We start from the raw sequence: 11,716 nt of genomic DNA, 5'->3' as shown, positions 1-11,716 counted from the left end.
GTTCTGTCTTCTGAATTCTGTCTCATGAGTTCTGTGTTCTAAGTTCTGAGTGTTTCTGTCTTGTTACAACTGTATTTATACCAGTTGATTCAATCCTATCAATCTCTATTACAAAGGTTAGGGCGTTTCTTATCTCCATTCCAGGGAGTAAAGATTATGTAGCTTAAGCATGCTTGTTCATAGTTAAAGTGATTAATTACCCGCCTGGCACTTAGTTGAGGGGTTTTATTCCCTCCCTAACTTCAGGGGAAAATCCCTACCTGGGGATTCAACCTTTCTCGGAGAGGTGACCTTGGTTAAAACACAGCGCCAAGAAGGTGAGCAAACATATTAAGAACCGTATGCCATATATGCCAGGTCCCTTGAAACAGCAAGGATGGACCGGCTCCCGGCATATCTCCCCTCTTCCTGAATTCAGGCTGGACTTAGTGATTGAAATCTAACAAAGAAAATACAGCAGAAGTGATGGTGTGCCACTTCCAGGATTAGGTTATAAAAAAACTGCAGCTTCCAATTGTATATTCTCATTCTCATTCATTTTCCCTCCTCTCCCCTCCTACTCTCTCTCTCATCACTTGCTCTGTGGAAGAAATGTCATGAACAGCCAGTCCACGTGGTAGATCTTCGCCAAAAGCAACATTAGGAACTTAGCAGAGGAACCTCCAGCTCGTCAAGCCCAGAGAATGCAAGCCCTAGCCAACAACTTGACTTGAGAGATCCCATGCCAGAACTACCCAACTAAGTTGCTCCTGAATTCCTAACCCACAAAAGCTGTGAGACAACCAACATTTGCTGAAGCTGCTAAATTTGGGTATTTTAAGTAACTAATACAGGCATCTTTAGTCTTAATTGACAGAAAGAGGCTGCACCCATACTGACAATCACATATTGCAGATGGACTTCCTCATTCATTTCCCTAATTATTCTCCACACCGCCTTCCTAATTGCAAACTGGCCTATACTTGCTCCCATTAGCCTTCCTTGCCAGGTGCCCATTGCCTCCAAGACCTAAACCAAGTCATTTCCAGGCCAATCTTTGTTTTAATTCCATTTAGCAAAACAAACAAACAAACAAACAAGCTAATAAAGAGTAAAACAGCAATAAAATGTCCGAAGATATGATGTACTTGTCTGACATGAGTATATGCTGCTACAAAATGACAGTTACAGCACCACTCAAATAAAACATCTCATTGCTCTGTTCATGGTCTCTGACTTTGAGGTACAAGAGGAGACTGAAATGCATGCTGACATTAAAAACATGTCTGAGTGGTAACAGAGACAAAAGACTCAAATGTCTGAAGATTGATTCCAATTCTCAGAAGTGTGCATCTTGCCCTGTGTTGGCAAATTATATGAAACATTTATGCAGGGATAAAATCCTACAACTATGAACAACATGAAAGGCCCCTCTCTGGGTCAATTGATGGCCACAGAATTCTACTAAGTAGAAGCTGATTTAATGTAAGTGGACTTAGGAACCCTGTTGGGAATTTAGAGGTTTTACTGCGAGAGCACTGGATGTGATACGACAGCATGGTTTCTTCAGGCCTCTTAGGTGCATGGTATTTTCTCTCTCATTCCCTTTGCTCCTTTTGTCCCATCTTGTCTCACACTCCCTCATCTGGGTGTTAAGCCACGTCAGTCTTCTCAGAAGAATTAGGAACAGGTTTATTACTTTTGAAAGGTCTATCACGATGGAACCAAGGCATGCTTACTAGGTCTTTAAACTGAAACAGTATCATTTCTAATCTCTGGAAAACAGACAAAAAAATCAAGTTGAGCTTTCTACCTATTTCACAAATAGCTCACAGCAACTGGCTTTGGCTGTGGGTACCATCATTCCTTATTCTTGCTCCATTTCATCCCCCAGGTCTGCCTGCCCCTTAGAGAACACCTAATTGCTGTGTGCGCCTCCAGGAATCCAGGACACTGGGTAGGAGCTGATGTGACAGATCTGCCTATCCTCAAAACCACTAGGCCTATACCTCTCTGACAACAGAGCAGCACTGAGAACATCACTGCCCCTAAGTTAAGCCTCTCCAGTGTGACAGAAACCAAGTCCTTGGCTACCAAGATGGAAGGTTGCCCTTTAACAAGGTGATGTCATCTAAAGGAAGACATAATTAGAGGAGGTCATGTCAAGTGGATAAAAGCAAACCTTAGACATAAAAATAAGCCTGTTGGATTTGCTTTTGAAATTACAGATAAGGGAACTTTGAAATATAGTCTACGGGCTTCCTACACTCACCAATTCCACTGACTAAATGGGTTTTTGAAGCAGCCAAATGGAAAGGTACTCTGTATTTTAAGAGAGCAAAATCAGCTTTCATTACTCAAATCTGGTGATTTCAAATTTCCACACATGCTGAAACATGAAAAAGAATAAAATAATTTGAGCTCAAACCTGGAAATACACACAAGTGGAGGAAAGGAAAAGCAACTGGGCCCATATTATTGTCCCAACTGTGAACAAACTCTGAGATCTAGCTATGAGACTTCAGTATTGTTACATAACCTCACTGTGGCTCGGTTTCATCGCCTGTAAAATGGAGATATTAGTGGAATCTTCCTCACTGGATTATTGTAAGGATTAAATAAAATCCACAGAATAACTCCGGGCACATCAGAAGTACTCAATAATTACTAGCTATCGTTGTTGATGTTACTTTTTCACTATCCATTCTCCTTCTTGTAAGCACATCATATGAGAAGCCACATCAAAGCACAGTATTGCTTGGTGAGCATAAGGTATGCACTTAGATGAATATAATGTTTACTGGTGTCAGTCAAGACGCGTGATGTCCCCAATCCGATTATATAGCAAAGGTTTCATCAGTGGGGTCAGAATATTCCCAGATCATTACTTGGAGCTTCCTTTATTCTGGTCATATGAGCAATGCTTCATTTTATAGCTCCCTACTGCCTTTCTCTTTATTTTTTTTTTAATATATATTTTCATGCTCCACACTCAGGATCGAGACCGCAACCCATGCATGTGCCCTGATCAAGAATCAAACCATAAGCTCCTGGTTCATCAACCACTGAGCAACACTGGCCAGGCTTTCTCTTTCATTTTTAATAAAGCAAACATTCTAGATAGTCTTTCTGAATGGAGAACCACTGTTGCTCCCTCACATCTCAATCTACCTCTCATATGACTGGTATGCATTAACTGTAACTTTTACCTCTCCAGGGGCTCTCTTATTTCCTTGTTCTTGGTGGACATATAACCCCCAAGAATTTATTATCTTTTTGATAAATTTTTCCCACTAAATATTTTTGGAAACCCATAGAATTATCCATAGTTCAGAGACTTCATGATTCCTAGTAGTTTGATAAAATACTCTCTTTTTCTGAGTTTGGTGAAGGAAATTTGCCCTGACACTTAATAATGTTGTTTATTGCCGAAACCGGTTTGGCTCAGTGGATAGAGCGTCAGCCTGCGGACTAAAGGGTCCCAGGTTCGATTCCGGTCAAGGGCATGTACCTTGGTTGCGGGCACAATCCCCAGTGGGAAGTGTGCAGGAGGCGGCTGGTCGATGTTTCTCTCTCATCGATGTTTCTAACTATCTCTCTCCTTTCCTCTCTGTAAAAACTCAATAAAATATATTTTTTTTAAAAAATAAATAATGTTGTTTATTTATACTTAAAATGAAACAAGATCATCGAGTCCAAGATGACTGGAAAAGACAGTCCTTATTATATACTAGAGGCCCAGTGCATGAAATTTATGCATGGGTGGGGTCCATAGGCCTGGCCAGTTATCAGGGACTATCAGGGCTGTCTCACCCAGTCCCAATAGTGGCTGGGCTGGCTGGGGCCTTCTGGTTGCTTGCCAGGGCTGCTGACCCAGACCTGCCGGACGGGGGGTTGGGGGGGGATGGGAGAAGGGACCATGGGAGGTTTGCCAGCTGGGGGGAGGGACCAGGGGAGGTTGGCTGTGAGAGAGCACTGACCACCAGGGGGCAGCTCCTGCATTGAGCGGTCAGTGTGTGTCATAGTGACCAGTCATTCCCAGTCATACTGCTGTTAGGGTCAATTTGCATATTACCCTTTTATTATATAGGATAGATAATCCTGCTAGAGTTTGGGTTTGCCTGGGCTGCATGGGGCAATACAGCATAACTGCTCAAGGAGCCATGCTTGAGAGTAGCAAATATAATTAAATAACAACTTGGATATTGGTTTTCATTATTTTTCCTAATGATATTTTCATTAATTTTTTAATCTGTCCTTATAAACTAATAGATGATCCTACTTAATTATGTCCAAGGGATTATTTCAAGCCAGGTCAGATTTTCATATCAATTATAGGCAATGAATCCACTTTCTCTGAAATGTCACCCTAACATAAACAGGCATCTGATCAGGTCAAAAGTTCCTGGCTAATACTGAAAGAGATCTTTCTATGTGCAAGATGCTTTATAGATACTGCACTATATATATACTGCACCATTTTCACAGCAAACCTTTCATAGGTATTATGCTGATGAGGCATAGATAGATCCATTAACTTACTGAAGGAACAAACTGGTAAGAGATAAAATTTGGTATGGTGTTTTTTTTGTTTTTTTTTGTTACAATTCTATTTGAAAGCAGAAGCCATTCTAGATATTACAAGTAGAGAAGGATTTTACACAGAGAATTCTGTTTCATAATTGTTGAGAGGGCCAGAATAGAAAAGGGGGGTCATGGTGTGATATAAAGATAAACTGTAGGGTGTCACTGTCACACCCCAGAGCCTGTACTTTTCTTACCCATGATCCTCAAGCCCTGAGCTGCCAGTGTAACTATCAGCTGATCCCACTGCTGCCAGTGCTAAATAAAGAAGTCCATTTCTTCCTATACCTATGTGCCCAAGGATTCTCTCATTGGAAGAGCCTAAAGGAGGTCCCTCTGAAAAGAAAGAAAAAACTGTAGTTTACAGACTTTCAGTCCCTATTGTACAGAGGGTCATGAATTTGGATGAGAAAAAATAATTACATCACCATTTTCAATGACCTCTTACTGAAATTTAGATATCTTTCTACATATGAGCATAGGTAACTATCCATGAAATAATTGATAATACTGTGACATTTTTAACAATAGAAGGCAGAGATATCTTCATATTACGTATGGTTGATATATTTCAAGAATTCATCCCTACAGCAAAATTAGTGGTTATCAGATCCATCACTAGATCTCATTATCTAATGCTTCAAGTTTATTACTTTATACATTTTCACAACCAATTTAACTGGTTTCCTATAAAATCTTATGGATTTTATTTTATTTTAATCATTTAAAAGTATTATTTGTAAAGACGTGCAAGGGCTTCACCAGATACTAAAGGGTCTGGGGCACAGAACATTAATTACACACAGAATCCGAAATCTGAACCCCTTTTATCAGACTCCATTGTCTGTACTTGAGTCATCACACTCTACTGGGCTTTGAGAGTGAGAGCAATTTTGAATACCACCAAAAACTTTAGTATCTCCAGTTTGTTGGGCATTGATGAAGCCTTGAGAACCCCCGGTGAACACTGGAGGAGTTCCTTCATCCAAAAGAACAGTCTTTTTTGAGAACAGGGGAGGGGTATCATCTCTGAATAATTTTACTCAATACATTGCCTTTTCATTTGAAAGGTCCCTCTTCCAGTGACTTCATTAGGACATACCAGAACTACATAGCTGACTTCAAATTTCCATCAAGTAGAGTATTGACACATGCAAAGATTAAATGTTGGATGTGATTAAAGGAAGAAATAAAGTGTTACCCTAAGAATTTTTCCATGAAACATCCAACTCAAAATTGCGACATCTGTAGGTATAGCTAAAAATATGAATGACCTGTTTGTCCTCATGCATCTGAGAATGACAGAACCAGAACAGACATCATTTAACAGATAAAGAAAGCAAAAGAAATACGGTGGAATGGTTAAGGGTTCAGTGGTAGAGTCAAATGGACTTGGGTTTGAATCCTAACTTTTCATACTACTTATGGGACAGTGGGTACAAAGCCTTGTTATGGAGTCACTTTATTACATGTTCATAATCTATAAAGTGGGGAGAATTACTTCTCAAGATATTTTTGTAATCTAATCTAATAAAAGGGAAACATGGTAATTGGCGTACGACCGCTACCCTTCCCATTGGCTAATCAGTGAGATATGCAAATTAACTGTCAGCCAAGATGGCAACCGGCAGCCGGGCAGCTTGAAACTAACATGAGGCTTGCTTGCTTCAATGACGGAGGACTCCAACGTTACTGCCTGCCGCTGTAGGCCTCTGAGCCTGCAGTTTAAAAAACATTGTAACGAATATAGAAGGTAAACAAAACCCCAGAAACCTGCTTTCAGCGAGCTGGGATCTCAGAGCTGGAGTCAGAGCTGGAGTTATACATTGTTTTGATTACCTACTTTCAGCAGTGGAGGCCTAAGAGCTGGAGCCTCAGAGCTAAAGCTGGCCCAGAATTTAAAAAAAGAAAAAAGAAAAAAAGGAGCGGTTGAGAGCTTCCGTCACCCGCCAGCCTGAAAACAGCCCTCAGCCCCTCACCCAGACTGGCCAGGCACCCCAGTGGGGACCCCCACCCTGAAGGGTGTGTGACCAGCTGCAAACAGCCCTCAGCCCCTCACCCAGGCTGGCCAGGCACCCCAGTGGGGACCCCAACCCTGAAGGGTGTGTGACCAGCTGCAAAGAGCCATCATCCCCTCACCCAGGCTGGCCAAGCACCCCAGTGGGGACCCCCACCCTGAATGATGTGTGACCAGCTACAAACAGCCATCATCCCCTCATCCAGGCTGGCCAGCACCCCAATGGGGACCCCCACCCTGATCCAGAACACCCTTCAGGGCAAACCAGCCAGCCCCACCCATGCACCAGGCCTCTATTCTATATAGTAAAAGGGTGATATGCCTCCCAGCACCAGGATCAGCGTGACAGGGGGCAGCGCCCAAACGCTCTGATGCCCTGCGGCTCTGTGTGTGACAGGGGGTGGGGCCACAACCTCCCTATCTGCCCTGCTCTATTCGTGACAGGGGAAGGCGCTCCAACCTCCTGATCAGCCCTGCTCTGTGCCTGATATGGGGGAGCTCCCCAACCTCTGATCGCCTTGCGGCTCTGTGTGTGACAGGGTGCGGCACCCCAACCCCCGCCCCTCCACGGGCCCTGCTCTGTGTGTGACAGGGTAGAGCCATAACCTCCCCATCGGCCCTGCCCTGAGTGTGAGAGTGGCGGCGCCCCAACCCCCTGAATGGCCCTGCTCTGTGGGTGATAGAGGGCGGCGCCACAACCCCCACCTCTCCCACGGGCCCTGCTCTGTGTGTGATGGGGTACAGCCATAACCTCCCCATCGGCCCTGCCCTGAGTGTGAGAATGGTGGCGTCCCAACCCCCTGATCCTCCCTGCTCTGTGTGTGACAGGGGGCAGTGCCCCTATTCCCCTATCGGCCCTACTCTCTGAGTGACAGGGGGGAGCTCCTCAACCCCCTGATGGGCCCTGCTCTGTGTGTGACAGGGGGCAGCACCCCAACCCCCTGATGGGCCCTGCTCTGTGAGTGACAGGGGGTGGCGCCGCAACCTCCCCATCGACCCTGCCTTGAGTGTGACTGGGGGTGGTGCCCCAACCCCCCAATCGGCCCTACCCTGAGCGTGATTGGGGGTGGCATCGCAACCTCCCAATCCGCCCTGCTCTGTGCATGACAGGGGGCGGCGCCCCAACTCCCCAATCGGCCCTGCTCTGAGCCCTACCAGGGGCTGCACCTAGGGATTGGGCCTGCCCTCTGCCACCCGGGAGCAGGCCTAAGCCAGCAGGTCGTTATCTCCCAAGGGGTCCCAGACTGCGAGAGGGCACAGGCCAGGCTGAGGGACCCTCCTTTCCCCCCGAGTGCACAAATTTTTGTGCACCGGGCCTCTAGTCCTATATAATAAAAGCCTAATATGCAAATTGTCCCCTTAGTTGGCCGTCTGACTGGGAGTTCAACTGCTCGCTATTGTGTGTGCTGACCACCAGGGAGTGGCGCAGAACATGGCAGGTGTCAGCAACACGGCGCTGGCAGTGGGCGGCAGTGAGGGTGTTGCCAGCCCTGATGGACCCCGATAAAAGCAGGATCGTGGCAAGATAGTGGAACAGGTGGGTGGGCAGTGCCAGGCCAAGGCAGGAGTGAGCGGGGACCCTATCACCCTGCCGACTGCCCCAAAAACGGCGACCAGTGGTGGTTGCAGGGGGCAAGGGCCACCGCCCGGCTCCCAAGTGCTGAGGGAGCCAGGTGGGGGACGCAGCCCCAATCGATTGCCCCCCAGGTAGGATGGTGGAGCAGGTGAGGGGGTGGCACCAGGCCAAGGCGGAGTGCCAGGTAGGACTGCGGGGCTGCAAGAAGCTGAGGCCTGATCTCCGCAGGCCACCCTGAGGGACCCCACCCATGCATGAATTTGTGCACCGGGCCTCTAGTTAATGAAATAGACATGAAAGATGACTAACACACATAATGGATATTATTAGCACAGAGACAAGACTACTAAGGTCATAAGATGGGATGGTACAGGGCCAGGTCTAAGACCTAGGCTTCTGGCCTTTACAACAGTGTGCTTTTCTGCATGAAGATCTTCTATGTGACAGGCAGATGGTGCTGACCCCTTTCTGGCTTGTGCCTAGAGCAGCCGTGGGCAAACTATGGCCCGTGGGCCAGATCCGGCCCGTTTGAAATGAATAAAACTAAAAAAGAAAAAAGACCGTACTCTTTTATGTAATGATGTTTACTTTGAATTTATATTAGTTCACACAAACACTCCATCCATGCTTTTGTTCCGGCCCTCCGGTGCAGTTTAAGAACCCATTGTGGCCCTCGAGTCAAAAAGTTTGCCCACCCCTGGCCTAGAGAAAGGAAATATAGTATAAAAACAACATGCTTATATAGCAAGCTGAGACTCCAAAAGCAAGACTTCCTTCTTCTATCACCATAAAAGGAAAAAAGGATAGTGGAACCAGCCAAAGACAGACACCAAGGGAGCTTTTAATCTTGTACCTGCTAGTAATCAGACAACTGAACTCTAAGCTCCCTCTGATAAATTGACTGTTATCTTTTCACATCTCTGTGATCCATTCGCAGCACATGTTCACCTAAAGTTTATGTTCAAATCATAATCACCTTTGGAAAACACATTTCCAGATGATTCAACAGACTTCTAAGAGATGACATGTTGTCCTGTTACTCACATGGGTCTCCTTTTACTGCCCACTTGGCTGAACAGACTCACAGGCAAGCACCTCCAACTAGCTAGGTCCTCAGGGACACTCAGTACAAAGGGAAGCACATGCAAACAGACCAAGACCCTCTAAACCCAGGATTCTGGGGAAACACATAGCAAGAAGTCTGATCTTAAAGGAAGAGATAGTTAGGGAAAGCTGGAGTCGCTTAAGCTAAGGAGCAGTCAGCAGGTGAAGAAAAGGATAAAGAAATGCCAAGCAAAGGAAACAGCATATTCCAAGGCCCAGAAGTGAGAGAAGCAGAGTGGGTTTGAGAAACTAGAATAAAAAATTCTGATAGATTCTGGAATTGGTGGACATTTAATAAAATCTCTCATGTTAAATTAAGAAAGTTTCTTTTTCCTTAATACAGTGACACCAAAAAGAAAAGGTTGTTCATGCTACTCTGAGATGGAGCAGGTTTTCTCTCTCTTTTTGTTTGCTTTTGTTTTTTCAGAATAAAAAGATTCTCCATATAAACCATGAGCTCACTGTTGAGAAAGCAGTGATGAACACTCAGCAGCTGCTGGGGTTTGTGTGACACAGAGCAAGGGCCTTAAAAGAGACCCATTAGGCTGGGCCTGGCAACTGGGCTGTACCTCTACCTCACAATGAGAATGAGTCATACAGGAGAAAGACAGCACTCTCCCTGATACAGCCACGAAGAAACTCCCTGGTGTGACTAGAGGTGGGATTGGATTTCGACTGGGAATTCCACTTAGTCTGCCAAGTCTAAGTGGAATTCTACAGCAGCAAGTCAATATTAGAGCTCAGTGTCCACTGATTCAGTCTAGGGTGTCAACTGCTCCAGTTTGCTGGGACTCAGAGCTTCAGGAAACATGGGGCTTTCTATGCTAATTCACGGAAGTGACATTTGAAACAGGAGAGCTGGTAACTCTCATTCAGCCCATGACAAGAGTATCCTCTCTCTGTGCTGGGCCCATACTAGGCACTGAGGATCTGGAGATGGGTAAGACACAACTTCTGTCCTCAGGAAGTTGGCAGTGTAATAGAAAAAAAAAAGCATGTAGTGAAAATAAAGTCCGGGGTCCCTCATGTATCCCTTTCTTGATTAAGTGGTTAATGAAAGAAGTTCACCAACTACAAGTAATTGAAATGCAATTCTAATTTATCTTTATCTCTCTCAGAATATCAAAGTAGATCCAGTTCATCACCCACATTCTTCTTTTTTTAATCCCCCTTTTTCTCACCTCATCTTCAAATCTCTCTGAACCTCAATGTACCTAAGCTTCTGGGGCCATCCTCCCACTCTGCTCCCTCCCCAAGGTTTCCCTGGCACCCTAATGTCAAGGCATCTTCTTCCTTCACTGGTCCCTGAACATGCAACACTATTCTCTACTGGAAGTGGCTGCTGGAAGGAACCTCCTCCGGGGCCATTCCAGGAAGGCTGGGAACCCAGTGACTCCACAGCCTGTCTTCCTCTCTGCCCGCAGAGGAGCAGAGCAGTTGTTTTCTCATGCGACTGCTTTCTTACAAGAAATTCTCCATCTCATTTTACTCACATAAGCAGATAATTCCAAACCACTCTGGTAAGGGCCATGATGAGGATAATGTGTGCACAGGGAGTTGTGTAACCACAGAGGTGGGCACTTAGCTCAAGAACACAGCAGACACTTGGTTGCTAGAACCAAATCAGGTTGTGTCCTGCAGGTGCAGAGTTTCTCCCTTGCTGTTCCAGAGCAAGGGAACTCTAACTGTGGAGGAGAAGGGCTTAAGGCTGCATGATACAACCTAACAAGCAAATGAGCTTGAAAGCAAAGTGAAATGCACAAACTAAGCCCATGTTGCTCTATTTTCCCAACAACTTAAGAAAAATTAGGTTCTCTTCTTTCATTTTAAAAAGTATTTATTTATTTTTAAAATTGTCATACATTAAAACTGACTTCTTGGACTGGGAGTACAGTTCAATGAATTTTAACTCATTTCTTTTGTAGCCACCACCGGGTACATAAATATTCCATCACTCCAAAAAAAGCAACCTTTATATAATTACACAAACCCCCTCACCTCTTTCATCTGTTGATCTGTTCTCCATCTTAACAGTTTGTCATTTCTAAAATGTCAGATAAATGGAATCATATCTGCCTTTTCAGTTTGATTTCTTTCACCCAATTTAAAACCTCCCCATGTTTGTGTGTTCATTTTTCAGAAAATTTCCTTTCTCCCGTACACCTGAATCGAACAGAGGCATCTTTCAGATGATCATAGAGGAATGATGAGCTTCCTAGTTTTAAGGAAAGTTGATAAAGTATCTCATGAAAAGCAGTCCAGGTAGTCAGGTCTCAGTTTTAATGGATCTTGGCTCTGTTCCTCCAATATGTATATACAAGTGCTTTGAATGATGGAGGAGATATGAGAGATGTACTGTATAAGACCAGCAGAGCTTAGAATCAGGCTGGGGAAGGAGCAGATTGGGGGGAGGGGCAGATTGGCTGAGGGTCTGAGGAATGACTGACTCTGAGGCT

This window comes from Myotis daubentonii, chromosome 5 (genome assembly GCF_963259705.1).
Source record: "Myotis daubentonii chromosome 5, mMyoDau2.1, whole genome shotgun sequence".
In the NCBI taxonomy this organism is placed as follows: Eukaryota; Metazoa; Chordata; class Mammalia; order Chiroptera; family Vespertilionidae; genus Myotis; species Myotis daubentonii.
This window is presented reverse-complemented; position numbering follows the sequence as displayed.